The following is an 18945-nucleotide window of genomic DNA, read 5'->3' as shown; positions in this document are numbered from 1 at the left end:
GCGACAGTTCACAGTTTCGAAGATCGCGTTTCGTTACGTGGAATACCCGTAGAAGAAAAAAGTACCTTTTGTGCGGTGGCCGGGAATCGAACCCGGATCAACTGCTTGGGAAGCAACCATGCTGACCGTTACACCACCACCGCGTTGTGCTGCGTCCCACCCACGCCTTGATGTGTCGGCTACCCTCCTGCCATCAGAGGCCGAAGGCGACGGCGCTGTAGGCGCTCAACGCCAGGGCGGAGGTGAGCACATCTGAACGCAGTGCGTAGGTGCTGCTAGGGCGATGTAGCGTAGCTAGAAGCAGAACTGACAGCCGTTGAAAAACTGCCCTTTAATTTACAGCAGGGCGATAAAACAAATATCTAATGTGACGTACTTACTGATGATCCAGAGACGATTCAGCATGTGTGTGCCAATCCAGAAGTAGAAAGCGCCTAAGTATCACAATATTAAGTTGGTTAGTTTGATGCTCGCCTGGAGCCTATCATTAGCTTCCCCTGAGGGCGAAATGCACAGCGTAGCCGTTGCTAGGGAACGGCCTCTTCTGTCGTTTTTTGTTTTCTCTGCGTCAGTGTGAATATTGATAACTACAGTTCTGCTCGTTCCACTAAAGACAGATGGCGACGGAAAACAATGGTGTAAGGCACCATGTTTAAGCTGTGGTTCCCGAAAGTGAGGGTGGGGTGCAACCTCACATCTGACAACTCGTTTTAAATACTCTAAAACCAACGTATTTCCTTCACACAAGAAAAAAAACACGCTAATTTCGCAGTCAGGCTCTGGAGATATACCGAGAAACGACGGTGGAAGAGATTTGGCGCCCACGCGTCAGATTGGCCGAGCGGTCTAAGGCGCCAGATTTAAGCTCTGGTTCCCGAAGGGGAGCGTGGGTTCGAACCCCACATCTGACAATGCATTTTAAATATTCCAAAACTACCAATTTCGTACATGCGGGAAAACAAGTAAATTACGCGGGAACAGGTTCCACAGATACTACGAGAAACGGCAGTGACTATGGTGCTTGCCTTGCAAGTCTGATTGTCTGGCGGCCTGAAAGAATGGAAAGCTGTTAGGAGACATGGCTTTCAGCCACGAGGCCCGGAATCGATTCCCGGTAGCCGAACATTCTTTTGTTTGCTGAGTCTTGGTTATTCTCACGGCATTTACGATATCTTTGGGTTGTGGTTTTTGGGGTCCAAGCATCAGGCGAGCAAACGTGAACGAAAGCAGATATGTGCGTAAATGAGTGTCAGGGCAGTAATAAAGGTGGATGAGACGGTGGATCGGGTATTGGACTGCAGACGTGCCACATTGCGTAGCTCGATAGCTGAGTAAGTTAGAGCGTCGTGCTGTGAACACAAAGGCCACGTATTCGACCGCACCAAGTGCCATTTCATTTTTCTCCCCTAAAAGACAATGCTTCCTCCAGCGACACACTGCCAGGTAAATAACAAGCGATCTTCACAAGAAGTAAGGTGTCTACACGTTGCGCGATACTGTCGCCAACGGCCACACCGCGCGTAGTGCAGCGGTTCTCGTCTGTTCACCGGCGTTAGGAATCGTTGGCCGTGGTTAGTACATGGATGCGTGCTCGGCTGGGAACTCGACGTGCTGTTGCCTTCTTTCATTTTGCATTTTTCCTTCGGCTTCGTTGTTGCTTAGCAATAATTATGCGGTCCCGCACGCTGACGCCACTCTTGCCTCTCGGTACACTAAGGGGCGAATCTGTGGCCACAATAAAATGAAAGGTTCTGTCGTGTGTTTGTCGTTTTTTGGTCTCTCCCAGTCGTTTGTCGCGCCTGCCCTCTACATATATGCCCATTTCCAAGCGTCAGCTTTCGCGTCAGCCGAGCAAAGTCGAGACAAGTCGACACATGGAGACACACGATGCTGAGAAACGAAAGCCGCAGACTAGCGCCCTGGCAGCACGGACTGAGACGAGGGGCGAAGGAAAACTATTCGTACCGCGACAGTTCACAGTTTCGAAGATCGCGTTTCGTTACGTGGAATACCCGTAGAAGAAAAAAGTACCTTTTGTGCGGTGGCCGGGAATCGAACCCGGATCAACTGCTTGGGAAGCAACCATGCTGACCGTTACACCACCACCGCGTTGTGCTGCGTCCCACCCACGCCTTGATGTGTCGGCTACCCTCCTGCCATCAGAGGCCGAAGGCGACGGCGCTGTAGGCGCTCAACGCCAGGGCGGAGGTGAGCACATCTGAACGCAGTGCGTAGGTGCTGCTAGGGCGATGTAGCGTAGCTAGAAGCAGAACTGACAGCCGTTGAAAAACTGCCCTTTAATTTACAGCAGGGCGATAAAACAAATATCTAATGTGACGTACTTACTGATGATCCAGAGACGATTCAGCATGTGTGTGCCAATCCAGAAGTAGAAAGCGCCTAAGTATCACAATATTAAGTTGGTTAGTTTGATGCTCGCCTGGAGCCTATCATTAGCTTCCCCTGAGGGCGAAATGCACAGCGTAGCCGTTGCTAGGGAACGGCCTCTTCTGTCGTTTTTTGTTTTCTCTGCGTCAGTGTGAATATTGATAACTACAGTTCTGCTCGTTCCACTAAAGACAGATGGCGACGGAAAACAATGGTGTAAGGCACCATGTTTAAGCTGTGGTTCCCGAAAGTGAGGGTGGGGTGCAACCTCACATCTGACAACTCGTTTTAAATACTCTAAAACCAACGTATTTCCTTCACACAAGAAAAAAAACACGCTAATTTCGCAGTCAGGCTCTGGAGATATACCGAGAAACGACGGTGGAAGAGATTTGGCGCCCACGCGTCAGATTGGCCGAGCGGTCTAAGGCGCCAGATTTAAGCTCTGGTTCCCGAAGGGGAGCGTGGGTTCGAACCCCACATCTGACAATGCATTTTAAATATTCCAAAACTACCAATTTCGTACATGCGGGAAAACAAGTAAATTACGCGGGAACAGGTTCCACAGATACTACGAGAAACGGCAGTGACTATGGTGCTTGCCTTGCAAGTCTGATTGTCTGGCGGCCTGAAAGAATGGAAAGCTGTTAGGAGACATGGCTTTCAGCCACGAGGCCCGGAATCGATTCCCGGTAGCCGAACATTCTTTTGTTTGCTGAGTCTTGGTTATTCTCACGGCATTTACGATATCTTTGGGTTGTGGTTTTTGGGGTCCAAGCATCAGGCGAGCAAACGTGAACGAAAGCAGATATGTGCGTAAATGAGTGTCAGGGCAGTAATAAAGGTGGATGAGACGGTGGATCGGGTATTGGACTGCAGACGTGCCACATTGCGTAGCTCGATAGCTGAGTAAGTTAGAGCGTCGTGCTGTGAACACAAAGGCCACGTATTCGACCGCACCAAGTGCCATTTCATTTTTCTCCCCTAAAAGACAATGCTTCCTCCAGCGACACACTGCCAGGTAAATAACAAGCGATCTTCACAAGAAGTAAGGTGTCTACACGTTGCGCGATACTGTCGCCAACGGCCACACCGCGCGTAGTGCAGCGGTTCTCGTCTGTTCACCGGCGTTAGGAATCGTTGGCCGTGGTTAGTACATGGATGCGTGCTCGGCTGGGAACTCGACGTGCTGTTGCCTTCTTTCATTTTGCATTTTTCCTTCGGCTTCGTTGTTGCTTAGCAATAATTATGCGGTCCCGCACGCTGACGCCACTCTTGCCTCTCGGTACACTAAGGGGCGAATCTGTGGCCACAATAAAATGAAAGGTTCTGTCGTGTGTTTGTCGTTTTTTGGTCTCTCCCAGTCGTTTGTCGCGCCTGCCCTCTACATATATGCCCATTTCCAAGCGTCAGCTTTCGCGTCAGCCGAGCAAAGTCGAGACAAGTCGACACATGGAGACACACGATGCTGAGAAACGAAAGCCGCAGACTAGCGCCCTGGCAGCACGGACTGAGACGAGGGGCGAAGGAAAACTATTCGTACCGCGACAGTTCACAGTTTCGAAGATCGCGTTTCGTTACGTGGAATACCCGTAGAAGAAAAAAGTACCTTTTGTGCGGTGGCCGGGAATCGAACCCGGATCAACTGCTTGGGAAGCAACCATGCTGACCGTTACACCACCACCGCGTTGTGCTGCGTCCCACCCACGCCTTGATGTGTCCGCTACCCTCCTGCCATCAGAGGCCGAAGGCGACGGCGCTGTAGGCGCTCAACGCCAGGGCGGAGGTGAGCACATCTGAACGCAGTGCGTAGGTGCTGCTAGGGCGATGTAGCGTAGCTAGAAGCAGAACTGACAGCCGTTGAAAAACTGCCCTTTAATTTACAGCAGGGCGATAAAACAAATATCTAATGTGACGTACTTACTGATGATCCAGAGACGATTCAGCATGTGTGTGCCAATCCAGAAGTAGAAAGCGCCTAAGTATCACAATATTAAGTTGGTTAGTTTGATGCTCGCCTGGAGCCTATCATTAGCTTCCCCTGAGGGCGAAATGCACAGCGTAGCCGTTGCTAGGGAACGGCCTCTTCTGTCGTTTTTTGTTTTCTCTGCGTCAGTGTGAATATTGATAACTACAGTTCTGCTCGTTCCACTAAAGACAGATGGCGACGGAAAACAATGGTGTAAGGCACCATGTTTAAGCTGTGGTTCCCGAAAGTGAGGGTGGGGTGCAACCTCACATCTGACAACTCGTTTTAAATACTCTAAAACCAACGTATTTCCTTCACACAAGAAAAAAAACACGCTAATTTCGCAGTCAGGCTCTGGAGATATACCGAGAAACGACGGTGGAAGAGATTTGGCGCCCACGCGTCAGATTGGCCGAGCGGTCTAAGGCGCCAGATTTAAGCTCTGGTTCCCGAAGGGGAGCGTGGGTTCGAACCCCACATCTGACAATGCATTTTAAATATTCCAAAACTACCAATTTCGTACATGCGGGAAAACAAGTAAATTACGCGGGAACAGGTTCCACAGATACTACGAGAAACGGCAGTGACTATGGTGCTTGCCTTGCAAGTCTGATTGTCTGGCGGCCTGAAAGAATGGAAAGCTGTTAGGAGACATGGCTTTCAGCCACGAGGCCCGGAATCGATTCCCGGTAGCCGAACATTCTTTTGTTTGCTGAGTCTTGGTTATTCTCACGGCATTTACGATATCTTTGGGTTGTGGTTTTTGGGGTCCAAGCATCAGGCGAGCAAACGTGAACGAAAGCAGATATGTGCGTAAATGAGTGTCAGGGCAGTAATAAAGGTGGATGAGACGGTGGATCGGGTATTGGACTGCAGACGTGCCACATTGCGTAGCTCGATAGCTGAGTAAGTTAGAGCGTCGTGCTGTGAACACAAAGGCCACGTATTCGACCGCACCAAGTGCCATTTCATTTTTCTCCCCTAAAAGACAATGCTTCCTCCAGCGACACACTGCCAGGTAAATAACAAGCGATCTTCACAAGAAGTAAGGTGTCTACACGTTGCGCGATACTGTCGCCAACGGCCACACCGCGCGTAGTGCAGCGGTTCTCGTCTGTTCACCGGCGTTAGGAATCGTTGGCCGTGGTTAGTACATGGATGCGTGCTCGGCTGGGAACTCGACGTGCTGTTGCCTTCTTTCATTTTGCATTTTTCCTTCGGCTTCGTTGTTGCTTAGCAATAATTATGCGGTCCCGCACGCTGACGCCACTCTTGCCTCTCGGTACACTAAGGGGCGAATCTGTGGCCACAATAAAATGAAAGGTTCTGTCGTGTGTTTGTCGTTTTTTGGTCTCTCCCAGTCGTTTGTCGCGCCTGCCCTCTACATATATGCCCATTTCCAAGCGTCAGCTTTCGCGTCAGCCGAGCAAAGTCGAGACAAGTCGACACATGGAGACACACGATGCTGAGAAACGAAAGCCGCAGACTAGCGCCCTGGCAGCACGGACTGAGACGAGGGGCGAAGGAAAACTATTCGTACCGCGACAGTTCACAGTTTCGAAGATCGCGTTTCGTTACGTGGAATACCCGTAGAAGAAAAAAGTACCTTTTGTGCGGTGGCCGGGAATCGAACCCGGATCAACTGCTTGGGAAGCAACCATGCTGACCGTTACACCACCACCGCGTTGTGCTGCGTCCCACCCACGCCTTGATGTGTCGGCTACCCTCCTGCCATCAGAGGCCGAAGGCGACGGCGCTGTAGGCGCTCAACGCCAGGGCGGAGGTGAGCACATCTGAACGCAGTGCGTAGGTGCTGCTAGGGCGATGTAGCGTAGCTAGAAGCAGAACTGACAGCCGTTGAAAAACTGCCCTTTAATTTACAGCAGGGCGATAAAACAAATATCTAATGTGACGTACTTACTGATGATCCAGAGACGATTCAGCATGTGTGTGCCAATCCAGAAGTAGAAAGCGCCTAAGTATCACAATATTAAGTTGGTTAGTTTGATGCTCGCCTGGAGCCTATCATTAGCTTCCCCTGAGGGCGAAATGCACAGCGTAGCCGTTGCTAGGGAACGGCCTCTTCTGTCGTTTTTTGTTTTCTCTGCGTCAGTGTGAATATTGATAACTACAGTTCTGCTCGTTCCACTAAAGACAGATGGCGACGGAAAACAATGGTGTAAGGCACCATGTTTAAGCTGTGGTTCCCGAAAGTGAGGGTGGGGTGCAACCTCACATCTGACAACTCGTTTTAAATACTCTAAAACCAACGTATTTCCTTCACACAAGAAAAAAAACACGCTAATTTCGCAGTCAGGCTCTGGAGATATACCGAGAAACGACGGTGGAAGAGATTTGGCGCCCACGCGTCAGATTGGCCGAGCGGTCTAAGGCGCCAGATTTAAGCTCTGGTTCCCGAAGGGGAGCGTGGGTTCGAACCCCACATCTGACAATGCATTTTAAATATTCCAAAACTACCAATTTCGTACATGCGGGAAAACAAGTAAATTACGCGGGAACAGGTTCCACAGATACTACGAGAAACGGCAGTGACTATGGTGCTTGCCTTGCAAGTCTGATTGTCTGGCGGCCTGAAAGAATGGAAAGCTGTTAGGAGACATGGCTTTCAGCCACGAGGCCCGGAATCGATTCCCGGTAGCCGAACATTCTTTTGTTTGCTGAGTCTTGGTTATTCTCACGGCATTTACGATATCTTTGGGTTGTGGTTTTTGGGGTCCAAGCATCAGGCGAGCAAACGTGAACGAAAGCAGATATGTGCGTAAATGAGTGTCAGGGCAGTAATAAAGGTGGATGAGACGGTGGATCGGGTATTGGACTGCAGACGTGCCACATTGCGTAGCTCGATAGCTGAGTAAGTTAGAGCGTCGTGCTGTGAACACAAAGGCCACGTATTCGACCGCACCAAGTGCCATTTCATTTTTCTCCCCTAAAAGACAATGCTTCCTCCAGCGACACACTGCCAGGTAAATAACAAGCGATCTTCACAAGAAGTAAGGTGTCTACACGTTGCGCGATACTGTCGCCAACGGCCACACCGCGCGTAGTGCAGCGGTTCTCGTCTGTTCACCGGCGTTAGGAATCGTTGGCCGTGGTTAGTACATGGATGCGTGCTCGGCTGGGAACTCGACGTGCTGTTGCCTTCTTTCATTTTGCATTTTTCCTTCGGCTTCGTTGTTGCTTAGCAATAATTATGCGGTCCCGCACGCTGACGCCACTCTTGCCTCTCGGTACACTAAGGGGCGAATCTGTGGCCACAATAAAATGAAAGGTTCTGTCGTGTGTTTGTCGTTTTTTGGTCTCTCCCAGTCGTTTGTCGCGCCTGCCCTCTACATATATGCCCATTTCCAAGCGTCAGCTTTCGCGTCAGCCGAGCAAAGTCGAGACAAGTCGACACATGGAGACACACGATGCTGAGAAACGAAAGCCGCAGACTAGCGCCCTGGCAGCACGGACTGAGACGAGGGGCGAAGGAAAACTATTCGTACCGCGACAGTTCACAGTTTCGAAGATCGCGTTTCGTTACGTGGAATACCCGTAGAAGAAAAAAGTACCTTTTGTGCGGTGGCCGGGAATCGAACCCGGATCAACTGCTTGGGAAGCAACCATGCTGACCGTTACACCACCACCGCGTTGTGCTGCGTCCCACCCACGCCTTGATGTGTCCGCTACCCTCCTGCCATCAGAGGCCGAAGGCGACGGCGCTGTAGGCGCTCAACGCCAGGGCGGAGGTGAGCACATCTGAACGCAGTGCGTAGGTGCTGCTAGGGCGATGTAGCGTAGCTAGAAGCAGAACTGACAGCCGTTGAAAAACTGCCCTTTAATTTACAGCAGGGCGATAAAACAAATATCTAATGTGACGTACTTACTGATGATCCAGAGACGATTCAGCATGTGTGTGCCAATCCAGAAGTAGAAAGCGCCTAAGTATCACAATATTAAGTTGGTTAGTTTGATGCTCGCCTGGAGCCTATCATTAGCTTCCCCTGAGGGCGAAATGCACAGCGTAGCCGTTGCTAGGGAACGGCCTCTTCTGTCGTTTTTTTTGTTTTCTCTGCGTCAGTGTGAATATTGATAACTACAGTTCTGCTCGTTCCACTAAAGACAGATGGCGACGGAAAACAATGGTGTAAGGCACCATGTTTAAGCTGTGGTTCCCGAAAGTGAGGGTGGGGTGCAACCTCACATCTGACAACTCGTTTTAAATACTCTAAAACCAACGTATTTCCTTCACACAAGAAAAAAAACACGCTAATTTCGCAGTCAGGCTCTGGAGATATACCGAGAAACGACGGTGGAAGAGATTTGGCGCCCACGCGTCAGATTGGCCGAGCGGTCTAAGGCGCCAGATTTAAGCTCTGGTTCCCGAAGGGGAGCGTGGGTTCGAACCCCACATCTGACAATGCATTTTAAATATTCCAAAACTACCAATTTCGTACATGCGGGAAAACAAGTAAATTACGCGGGAACAGGTTCCACAGATACTACGAGAAACGGCAGTGACTATGGTGCTTGCCTTGCAAGTCTGATTGTCTGGCGGCCTGAAAGAATGGAAAGCTGTTAGGAGACATGGCTTTCAGCCACGAGGCCCGGAATCGATTCCCGGTAGCCGAACATTCTTTTGTTTGCTGAGTCTTGGTTATTCTCACGGCATTTACGATATCTTTGGGTTGTGGTTTTTGGGGTCCAAGCATCAGGCGAGCAAACGTGAACGAAAGCAGATATGTGCGTAAATGAGTGTCAGGGCAGTAATAAAGGTGGATGAGACGGTGGATCGGGTATTGGACTGCAGACGTGCCACATTGCGTAGCTCGATAGCTGAGTAAGTTAGAGCGTCGTGCTGTGAACACAAAGGCCACGTATTCGACCGCACCAAGTGCCATTTCATTTTTCTCCCCCTAAAAGACAATGCTTCCTCCAGCGACACACTGCCAGGTAAATAACAAGCGATCTTCACAAGAAGTAAGGTGTCTACACGTTGCGCGATACTGTCGCCAACGGCCACACCGCGCGTAGTGCAGCGGTTCTCGTCTGTTCACCGGCGTTAGGAATCGTTGGCCGTGGTTAGTACATGGATGCGTGCTCGGCTGGGAACTCGACGTGCTGTTGCCTTCTTTCATTTTGCATTTTTCCTTCGGCTTCGTTGTTGCTTAGCAATAATTATGCGGTCCCGCACGCTGACGCCACTCTTGCCTCTCGGTACACTAAGGGGCGAATCTGTGGCCACAATAAAATGAAAGGTTCTGTCGTGTGTTTGTCGTTTTTTGGTCTCTCCCAGTCGTTTGTCGCGCCTGCCCTCTACATATATGCCCATTTCCAAGCGTCAGCTTTCGCGTCAGCCGAGCAAAGTCGAGACAAGTCGACACATGGAGACACACGATGCTGAGAAACGAAAGCCGCAGACTAGCGCCCTGGCAGCACGGACTGAGACGAGGGGCGAAGGAAAACTATTCGTACCGCGACAGTTCACAGTTTCGAAGATCGCGTTTCGTTACGTGGAATACCCGTAGAAGAAAAAAGTACCTTTTGTGCGGTGGCCGGGAATCGAACCCGGATCAACTGCTTGGGAAGCAACCATGCTGACCGTTACACCACCACCGCGTTGTGCTGCGTCCCACCCACGCCTTGATGTGTCCGCTACCCTCCTGCCATCAGAGGCCGAAGGCGACGGCGCTGTAGGCGCTCAACGCCAGGGCGGAGGTGAGCACATCTGAACGCAGTGCGTAGGTGCTGCTAGGGCGATGTAGCGTAGCTAGAAGCAGAACTGACAGCCGTTGAAAAAACCTGCCCTTTAATTTACAGCAGGGCGATAAAACAAATATCTAATGTGACGTACTTACTGATGATCCAGAGACGATTCAGCATGTGTGTGCCAATCCAGAAGTAGAAAGCGCCTAAGTATCACAATATTAAGTTGGTTAGTTTGATGCTCGCCTGGAGCCTATCATTAGCTTCCCCTGAGGGCGAAATGCACAGCGTAGCCGTTGCTAGGGAACGGCCTCTTCTGTCGTTTTTTGTTTTCTCTGCGTCAGTGTGAATATTGATAACTACAGTTCTGCTCGTTCCACTAAAGACAGATGGCGACGGAAAACAATGGTGTAAGGCACCATGTTTAAGCTGTGGTTCCCGAAAGTGAGGGGTGGGGTGCAACCTCACATCTGACAACTCGTTTTAAATACTCTAAAACCAACGTATTTCCTTCACACAAGAAAAAAAACACGCTAATTTCGCAGTCAGGCTCTGGAGATATACCGAGAAACGACGGTGGAAGAGATTTGGCGCCCACGCGTCAGATTGGCCGAGCGGTCTAAGGCGCCAGATTTAAGCTCTGGTTCCCGAAGGGGAGCGTGGGTTCGAACCCCACATCTGACAATGCATTTTAAATATTCCAAAACTACCAATTTCGTACATGCGGGAAAACAAGTAAATTACGCGGGAACAGGTTCCACAGATACTACGAGAAACGGCAGTGACTATGGTGCTTGCCTTGCAAGTCTGATTGTCTGGCGGCCTGAAAGAATGGAAAGCTGTTAGGAGACATGGCTTTCAGCCACGAGGCCCGGAATCGATTCCCGGTAGCCGAACATTCTTTTGTTTGCTGAGTCTTGGTTATTCTCACGGCATTTACGATATCTTTGGGTTGTGGTTTTTGGGGTCCAAGCATCAGGCGAGCAAACGTGAACGAAAGCAGATATGTGCGTAAATGAGTGTCAGGGCAGTAATAAAGGTGGATGAGACGGTGGATCGGGTATTGGACTGCAGACGTGCACATTGCGTAGCTCGATAGCTGAGTAAGTTAGAGCGTCGTGCTGTGAACACAAAGGCCACGTATTCGACCGCACCAAGTGCCATTTCATTTTTCTCCCCTAAAAGACAATGCTTCCTCCAGCGACACACTGCCAGGTAAATAACAAGCGATCTTCACAAGAAGTAAGGTGTCTACACGTTGCGCGATACTGTCGCCAACGGCCACACCGCGCGTAGTGCAGCGGTTCTCGTCTGTTCACCGGCGTTAGGAATCGTTGGCCGTGGTTAGTACATGGATGCGTGCTCGGCTGGGAACTCGACGTGCTGTTGCCTTCTTTCATTTTGCATTTTTCCTTCGGCTTCGTTGTTGCTTAGCAATAATTATGCGGTCCCGCACGCTGACGCCACTCTTGCCTCTCGGTACACTAAGGGGCGAATCTGTGGCCACAATAAAATGAAAGGTTCTGTCGTGTGTTTGTCGTTTTTTGGTCTCTCCCAGTCGTTTGTCGCGCCTGCCCTCTACATATATGCCCATTTCCAAGCGTCAGCTTTCGCGTCAGCCGAGCAAAGTCGAGACAAGTCGACACATGGAGACACACGATGCTGAGAAACGAAAGCCGCAGACTAGCGCCCTGGCAGCACGGACTGAGACGAGGGGCGAAGGAAAACTATTCGTACCGCGACAGTTCACAGTTTCGAAGATCGCGTTCGTTACGTGGAATACCCGTAGAAGAAAAAAGTACCTTTTGTGCGGTGGCCGGGAATCGAACCCGGATCAACTGCTTGGGAAGCAACCATGCTGACCGTTACACCACCACCGCGTTGTGCTGCGTCCCACCCACGCCTTGATGTGTCGGCTACCCTCCTGCCATCAGAGGCCGAAGGCGACGGCGCTGTAGGCGCTCAACGCCAGGGCGGAGGTGAGCACATCTGAACGCAGTGCGTAGGTGCTGCTAGGGCGATGTAGCGTAGCTAGAAGCAGAACTGACAGCCGTTGAAAAACTGCCCTTTAATTTACAGCAGGGCGATAAAACAAATATCTAATGTGACGTACTTACTGATGATCCAGAGACGATTCAGCATGTGTGTGCCAATCCAGAAGTAGAAAGCGCCTAAGTATCACAATATTAAGTTGGTTAGTTTGATGCTCGCCTGGAGCCTATCATTAGCTTCCCCTGAGGGCGAAATGCACAGCGTAGCCGTTGCTAGGGAACGGCCTCTTCTGTCGTTTTTTGTTTTCTCTGCGTCAGTGTGAATATTGATAACTACAGTTCTGCTCGTTCCACTAAAGACAGATGGCGACGGAAAACAATGGTGTCAAGGCACCATGTTTAAGCTGTGGTTCCCGAAAGTGAGGGTGGGGTGCAACCTCACATCTGACAACTCGTTTTAAATACTCTAAAACCAACGTATTTCCTTCACACAAGAAAAAAAACACGCTAATTTCGCAGTCAGGCTCTGGAGATATACCGAGAAACGACGGTGGAAGAGATTTGGCGCCCACGCGTCAGATTGGCCGAGCGGTCTAAGGCGCCAGATTTAAGCTCTGGTTCCCGAAGGGGAGCGTGGGTTCGAACCCCACATCTGACAATGCATTTTAAATATTCCAAAACTACCAATTTCGTACATGCGGGAAAACAAGTAAATTACGCGGGAACAGGTTCCACAGATACTACGAGAAACGGCAGTGACTATGGTGCTTGCCTTGCAAGTCTGATTGTCTGGCGGCCTGAAAGAATGGAAAGCTGTTAGGAGACATGGCTTTCAGCCACGAGGCCCGGAATCGATTCCCGGTAGCCGAACATTCTTTTGTTTGCTGAGTCTTGGTTATTCTCACGGCATTTACGATATCTTTGGGTTGTGGTTTTTGGGGTCCAAGCATCAGGCGAGCAAACGTGAACGAAAGCAGATATGTGCGTAAATGAGTGTCAGGGCAGTAATAAAGGTGGATGAGACGGTGGATCGGGTATTGGACTGCAGACGTGCCACATTGCGTAGCTCGATAGCTGAGTAAGTTAGAGCGTCGTGCTGTGAACACAAAGGCCACGTATTCGACCGCACCAAGTGCCATTTCATTTTTCTCCCCCTAAAAGACAATGCTTCCTCCAGCGACACACTGCCAGGTAAATAACAAGCGATCTTCACAAGAAGTAAGGTGTCTACACGTTGCGCGATACTGTCGCCAACGGCCACACCGCGCGTAGTGCAGCGGTTCTCGTCTGTTCACCGGCGTTAGGAATCGTTGGCCGTGGTTAGTACATGGATGCGTGCTCGGCTGGGAACTCGACGTGCTGTTGCCTTCTTTCATTTTGCATTTTTCCTTCGGCTTCGTTGTTGCTTAGCAATAATTATGCGGTCCCGCACGCTGACGCCACTCTTGCCTCTCGGTACACTAAGGGGCGAATCTGTGGCCACAATAAAATGAAAGGTTCTGTCGTGTGTTTGTCGTTTTTTGGTCTCTCCCAGTCGTTTGTCGCGCCTGCCCTCTACATATATGCCCATTTCCAAGCGTCAGCTTTCGCGTCAGCCGAGCAAAGTCGAGACAAGTCGACACATGGAGACACACGATGCTGAGAAACGAAAGCCGCAGACTAGCGCCCTGGCAGCACGGACTGAGACGAGGGGCGAAGGAAAACTATTCGTACCGCGACAGTTCACAGTTTCGAAGATCGCGTTTCGTTACGTGGAATACCCGTAGAAGAAAAAAGTACCTTTTGTGCGGTGGCCGGGAATCGAACCCGGATCAACTGCTTGGGAAGCAACCATGCTGACCGTTACACCACCACCGCGTTGTGCTGCGTCCCACCCACGCCTTGATGTGTCCGCTACCCTCCTGCCATCAGAGGCCGAAGGCGACGGCGCTGTAGGCGCTCAACGCCAGGGCGGAGGTGAGCACATCTGAACGCAGTGCGTAGGTGCTGCTAGGGCGATGTAGCGTAGCTAGAAGCAGAACTGACAGCCGTTGAAAAACTGCCCTTTAATTTACAGCAGGGCGATAAAACAAATATCTAATGTGACGTACTTACTGATGATCCAGAGACGATTCAGCATGTGTGTGCCAATCCAGAAGTAGAAAGCGCCTAAGTATCACAATATTAAGTTGGTTAGTTTGATGCTCGCCTGGAGCCTATCATTAGCTTCCCCTGAGGGCGAAATGCACAGCGTAGCCGTTGCTAGGGAACGGCCTCTTCTGTCGTTTTTTGTTTTCTCTGCGTCAGTGTGAATATTGATAACTACAGTTCTGCTCGTTCCACTAAAGACAGATGGCGACGGAAAACAATGGTGTAAGGCACCATGTTTAAGCTGTGGTTCCCGAAAGTGAGGGTGGGGGTGCAACCTCACATCTGACAACTCGTTTTAAATACTCTAAAACCAACGTATTTCCTTCACACAAGAAAAAAAACACGCTAATTTCGCAGTCAGGCTCTGGAGATATACCGAGAAACGACGGTGGAAGAGATTTGGCGCCCACGCGTCAGATTGGCCGAGCGGTCTAAGGCGCCAGATTTAAGCTCTGGTTCCCGAAGGGGAGCGTGGGTTCGAACCCCACATCTGACAATGCATTTTAAATATTCCAAAACTACCAATTTCGTACATGCGGGAAAACAAGTAAATTACGCGGGAACAGGTTCCACAGATACTACGAGAAACGGCAGTGACTATGGTGCTTGCCTTGCAAGTCTGATTGTCTGGCGGCCCTGAAAGAATGGAAAGCTGTTAGGAGACATGGCTTTCAGCCACGAGGCCCGGAATCGATTCCCGGTAGCCGAACATTCTTTTGTTTGCTGAGTCTTGGTTATTCTCACGGCATTTACGATATCTTTGGGTTGTGGTTTTTTGGGGTCCAAGCATCAGGCGAGCAAACGTGAACGAAAGCAGATATGTGCGTAAATGAGTGTCAGGGCAGTAATAAAGGTGGATGAGACGGTGGATCGGGTATTGGACTGCAGACGTGCCACATTGCGTAGCTCGATAGCTGAGTAAGTTAGAGCGTCGTGCTGTGAACACAAAGGCCACGTATTCGACCGCACCAAGTGCCATTTCATTTTTCTCCCCTAAAAGACAATGCTTCCTCCAGCGACACACTGCCAGGTAAATAACAAGCGATCTTCACAAGAAGTAAGGTGTCTACACGTTGCGCGATACTGTCGCCAACGGCCACACCGCGCGTAGTGCAGCGGTTCTCGTCTGTTCACCGGCGTTAGGAATCGTTGGCCGTGGTTAGTACATGGATGCGTGCTCGGCTGGGAACTCGACGTGCTGTTGCCTTCTTTCATTTTGCATTTTTCCTTCGGCTTCGTTGTTGCTTAGCAATAATTATGCGGTCCCGCACGCTGACGCCACTCTTGCCTCTCGGTACACTAAGGGGCGAATCTGTGGCCACAATAAAATGAAAGGTTCTGTCGTGTGTTTGTCGTTTTTTGGTCTCTCCCAGTCGTTTGTCGCGCCTGCCCTCTACATATATGCCCATTTCCAAGCGTCAGCTTTCGCGTCAGCCGAGCAAAGTCGAGACAAGTCGACACATGGAGACACACGATGCTGAGAAACGAAAGCCGCAGACTAGCGCCCTGGCAGCACGGACTGAGACGAGGGGCGAAGGAAAAACTATTCGTACCGCGACAGTTCACAGTTTCGAAGATCGCGTTTCGTTACGTGGAATACCCGTAGAAGAAAAAAGTACCTTTTGTGCGGTGGCCGGGAATCGAACCCCGGATCAACTGCTTGGGAAGCAACCATGCTGACCGTTACACCACCACCGCGTTGTGCTGCGTCCCACCCACGCCTTGATGTGTCGGCTACCCTCCTGCCATCAGCAAGGCCGAAGGCGACGGCGCTGTAGGCGCTCAACGCCAGGGCGGAGGTGAGCACATCTGAACGCAGTGCGTAGGTGCTGCTAGGGCGATGTAGCGTAGCTAGAAGCAGAACTGACAGCCGTTGAAAAACTGCCCTTTAATTTACAGCAGGGCGATAAAACAAATATCTAATGTGACGTACTTACTGATGATCCAGAGACGATTCAGCATGTGTGTGCCAATCCAGAAGTAGAAAGCGCCTAAGTATCACAATATTAAGTTGGTTAGTTTGATGCTCGCCTGGAGCCTATCATTAGCTTCCCCTGAGGGCGAAATGCACAGCGTAGCCGTTGCTAGGGAACGGCCTCTTCTGTCGTTTTTTGTTTTCTCTGCGTCAGTGTGAATATTGATAACTACAGTTCTGCTCGTTCCACTAAAGACAGATGGCGACGGAAAACAATGGTGTAAGGGCACCATGTTTAAGCTGTGGTTCCCGAAAGTGAGGGTGGGGTGCAACCTCACATCTGACAACTCGTTTTAAATACTCTAAAACCACGTATTTCCTTCACACAAGAAAAAAAACACGCTAATTTCGCAGTCAGGCTCTGGAGATATACGAGAAACGACGGTGGAAGAGATTTGGCGCCCACGCGTCAGATTGGCCGAGCGGTCTAAGGCGCCAGATTTAAGCTCTGGTTCCCGAAGGGGAGCGTGGGTTCGAACCCCACATCTGACAATGCATTTTAAATATTCCAAAACTACCAATTTCGTACATGCGGGAAAACAAGTAAATTACGCGGGAACAGGTTCCACAGATACTACGAGAAACGGCAGTGACTATGGTGCTTGCCTTGCAAGTCTGATTGTCTGGCGGCCTGAAAGAATGGAAAGCTGTTAGGAGACATGGCTTTCAGCCACGAGGCCCGGAATCGATTCCCGGTAGCCGAACATTCTTTTGTTTGCTGAGTCTTGGTTATTCTCACGGCATTTACGATATCTTTGGGTTGTGGTTTTTGGGGTCCAAGCATCAGGCGAGCAAACGTGAACGAAAGCAGATATGTGCGTAAATGAGTGTCAGGGCAGTAATAAAGGTGGATGAGACGGTGGATCGGGTATTGGACTGCAGACGTGCCACATTGCGTAGCTCGATAGCTGAGTAAGTTAGAGCGTCGTGCTGTGAACACAAAGGCCACGTATTCGACCGCACCAAGTGCCATTTCATTTTTCTCCCCTAAAAGACAATGCTTCCTCCAGCGACACACTGCCAGGTAAATAACAAGCGATCTTCACAAGAAGTAAGGTGTCTACACGTTGCGCGATACTGTCGCCAACGGCCACACCGCGCGTAGTGCAGCGGTTCTCGTCTGTTCACCGGCGTTAGGAATCGTTGGCCGTGGTTAGTACATGGATGCGTGCTCGGCTGGGAACTCGACGTGCTGTTGCCTTCTTTCATTTTGCATTTTTCCTTCGGCTTCGTTGTTGCTTAGCAATAATTATGCGGTCCCGCACGCTGACGCCACTCTTGCCTCTCGGTACACTAAGGGCGAATCTGTGGCCACAATAAAATGAAAGGTTCTGTCGTGTGTTTGTCGTTTTTTGGTCTCTCCCAGTCGTTTGTCGCGCCTGCCCTCTACATATATGCCCATTTCCAAGCGTCAGCTTTCGCGTCAGCCGAGCAAAGTCGAGACAAGTCGACACATGGAGGACACACGATGCTGAGAAACGAAAGCCGCAGACTAGCGCCCCTGGCAGCACGGACTGAGACGAGGGGCGAAGGAAAACTATTCGTACCGCGACAGTTCACAGTTTCGAAGATCGCGTTTCGTTACGTGGAATACCCGTAGAAGAAAAAAGTACCTTTTGTGCGGTGGCCGGGAATCGAACCCGGATCAACTGCTTGGGAAGCAACCATGCTGACCGTTACACCACCACCGCGTTGTGCTGCGTCCCACCCACGCTTGATGTGTCCGCTACCCTCCTGCCATCAGAGGCCGAAGGCGACGGCGCTGTAGGCGCTCAACGCCAGGGCGGAGGTGAGCACATCTGAACGCAGTGCGTAGGTGCTGCTAGGGCGATGTAGCGTAGCTAGAAGCAGAACTGACAGCCGTTGAAAAACTGCCCTTTAATTTACAGCAGGGCGATAAAACAAATATCTAATGTGACGTACTTACTGATGATCCAGAGACGATTCAGCATGTGTGTGCCAATCCAGAAGTAGAAAGCGCCTAAGTATCACAATATTAAGTTGGTTAGTTTGATGCTCGCCTGGAGCCTATCATTAGCTTCCCCTGAGGGCGAAATGCCACAGCGTAGCCGTTGCTAGGGAACGGCCTCTTCTGTCGTTTTTTGTTTTCTCTGCGTCAGTGTGAATATTGATAACTACAGTTCTGCTCGTTCCACTAAAGACAGATGGCGACGGAAAACAATGGTGTAAGGCACCATGTTTAAGCTGTGGTTCCCGAAAGTGAGGGTGGGGTGCAACCTCACATCTGACAACTCGTTTTAAATACTCTAAAACCAACGTATTTCCTTCACACAAGAAAAAAAACACGCTAATTTCGCAGTCAGGGCTCTGGAGATATACCGAGAAACGACGGTGGAAGAGATTTGGCGCCCACGCGTCAGATTGGCCGAGCGGTCTAAGGCGCCAGATTTAAGCTCTGGTTCCCGAAGGGGAGCGTGGGTTCGAACCCCACATCTGACAATGCATTTTAAATATTCCAAAACTACCAATTTCGTACATGCGGGAAAACAAGTAAATTACGCGGGAACAGGTTCCACAGATACTACGAGAAACGGCAGTGACTATGGTGCTTGCCTTGCAAGTCTGATTGTCTGGCGGCCTGAAAGAATGGAAAGCTGTTAGGAGACATGGCTTTCAGCCACGAGGGCCCGGAATCGATTCCCGGTAGCCGAACATTCTTTTGTTTGCTGAGTCTTGGTTATTCTCACGGCATTTACGATATCTTTGGGTTGTGGTTTTTGGGGTCCAAGCATCAGGCGAGCAAACGTGAACGAAAGCAGATATGT

The 18945-nt window shown here is 50.4% G+C and overlaps 20 non-coding genes across 20 annotated transcripts; 10 read left to right on the top strand and 10 right to left on the bottom strand.

Annotated features, from left to right (window-relative positions):
* Positions 1-71: 71 nt before the first annotated feature.
* On the bottom strand, positions 72-143 carry Trnag-ccc. The gene has a single exon. It is a non-coding gene; the product is annotated as a tRNA-Gly (tRNA).
* A 684-nt stretch (positions 144-827) lies between these two features.
* On the top strand, positions 828-911 carry Trnal-uaa. Its single transcript has one exon. It is a non-coding gene; the product is annotated as a tRNA-Leu (tRNA).
* Positions 912-2037: 1126 nt separating this feature from the next.
* Positions 2038-2109, bottom strand: Trnag-ccc. The gene has a single exon. It is a non-coding gene; the product is annotated as a tRNA-Gly (tRNA).
* Positions 2110-2793: 684 nt separating this feature from the next.
* Positions 2794-2877, top strand: Trnal-uaa. Its single transcript has one exon. It is a non-coding gene; the product is annotated as a tRNA-Leu (tRNA).
* Positions 2878-4003: 1126 nt separating this feature from the next.
* On the bottom strand, positions 4004-4075 carry Trnag-ccc. Its single transcript has one exon. It is a non-coding gene; the product is annotated as a tRNA-Gly (tRNA).
* A 684-nt stretch (positions 4076-4759) lies between these two features.
* Positions 4760-4843, top strand: Trnal-uaa. Its single transcript has one exon. It is a non-coding gene; the product is annotated as a tRNA-Leu (tRNA).
* Positions 4844-5969: 1126 nt separating this feature from the next.
* Positions 5970-6041, bottom strand: Trnag-ccc. Its single transcript has one exon. It is a non-coding gene; the product is annotated as a tRNA-Gly (tRNA).
* A 684-nt stretch (positions 6042-6725) lies between these two features.
* On the top strand, positions 6726-6809 carry Trnal-uaa. Its single transcript has one exon. It is a non-coding gene; the product is annotated as a tRNA-Leu (tRNA).
* Positions 6810-7935: 1126 nt separating this feature from the next.
* Positions 7936-8007, bottom strand: Trnag-ccc. The gene has a single exon. It is a non-coding gene; the product is annotated as a tRNA-Gly (tRNA).
* A 686-nt stretch (positions 8008-8693) lies between these two features.
* Positions 8694-8777, top strand: Trnal-uaa. Its single transcript has one exon. It is a non-coding gene; the product is annotated as a tRNA-Leu (tRNA).
* A 1127-nt stretch (positions 8778-9904) lies between these two features.
* On the bottom strand, positions 9905-9976 carry Trnag-ccc. Its single transcript has one exon. It is a non-coding gene; the product is annotated as a tRNA-Gly (tRNA).
* A 687-nt stretch (positions 9977-10663) lies between these two features.
* Positions 10664-10747, top strand: Trnal-uaa. The gene has a single exon. It is a non-coding gene; the product is annotated as a tRNA-Leu (tRNA).
* Positions 10748-11871: 1124 nt separating this feature from the next.
* Trnag-ccc lies at positions 11872-11943 on the bottom strand. Its single transcript has one exon. It is a non-coding gene; the product is annotated as a tRNA-Gly (tRNA).
* A 685-nt stretch (positions 11944-12628) lies between these two features.
* Positions 12629-12712, top strand: Trnal-uaa. The gene has a single exon. It is a non-coding gene; the product is annotated as a tRNA-Leu (tRNA).
* Positions 12713-13839: 1127 nt separating this feature from the next.
* On the bottom strand, positions 13840-13911 carry Trnag-ccc. The gene has a single exon. It is a non-coding gene; the product is annotated as a tRNA-Gly (tRNA).
* A 685-nt stretch (positions 13912-14596) lies between these two features.
* On the top strand, positions 14597-14680 carry Trnal-uaa. Its single transcript has one exon. It is a non-coding gene; the product is annotated as a tRNA-Leu (tRNA).
* Positions 14681-15809: 1129 nt separating this feature from the next.
* On the bottom strand, positions 15810-15882 carry Trnag-ccc. Its single transcript has one exon. It is a non-coding gene; the product is annotated as a tRNA-Gly (tRNA).
* Positions 15883-16567: 685 nt separating this feature from the next.
* On the top strand, positions 16568-16651 carry Trnal-uaa. Its single transcript has one exon. It is a non-coding gene; the product is annotated as a tRNA-Leu (tRNA).
* Positions 16652-17778: 1127 nt separating this feature from the next.
* On the bottom strand, positions 17779-17850 carry Trnag-ccc. The gene has a single exon. It is a non-coding gene; the product is annotated as a tRNA-Gly (tRNA).
* A 685-nt stretch (positions 17851-18535) lies between these two features.
* Positions 18536-18619, top strand: Trnal-uaa. Its single transcript has one exon. It is a non-coding gene; the product is annotated as a tRNA-Leu (tRNA).
* Positions 18620-18945: the final 326 nt, after the last annotated feature.

Source organism: Schistocerca piceifrons, unplaced genomic scaffold, assembly GCF_021461385.2.
Source record: "Schistocerca piceifrons isolate TAMUIC-IGC-003096 unplaced genomic scaffold, iqSchPice1.1 HiC_scaffold_539, whole genome shotgun sequence".
NCBI classification, from domain to species: Eukaryota; Metazoa; Arthropoda; class Insecta; order Orthoptera; family Acrididae; genus Schistocerca; species Schistocerca piceifrons.
The sequence above is the reverse complement of the archived record's forward strand: the minus strand, read 5'-3'. Positions and strand labels throughout refer to the sequence as shown.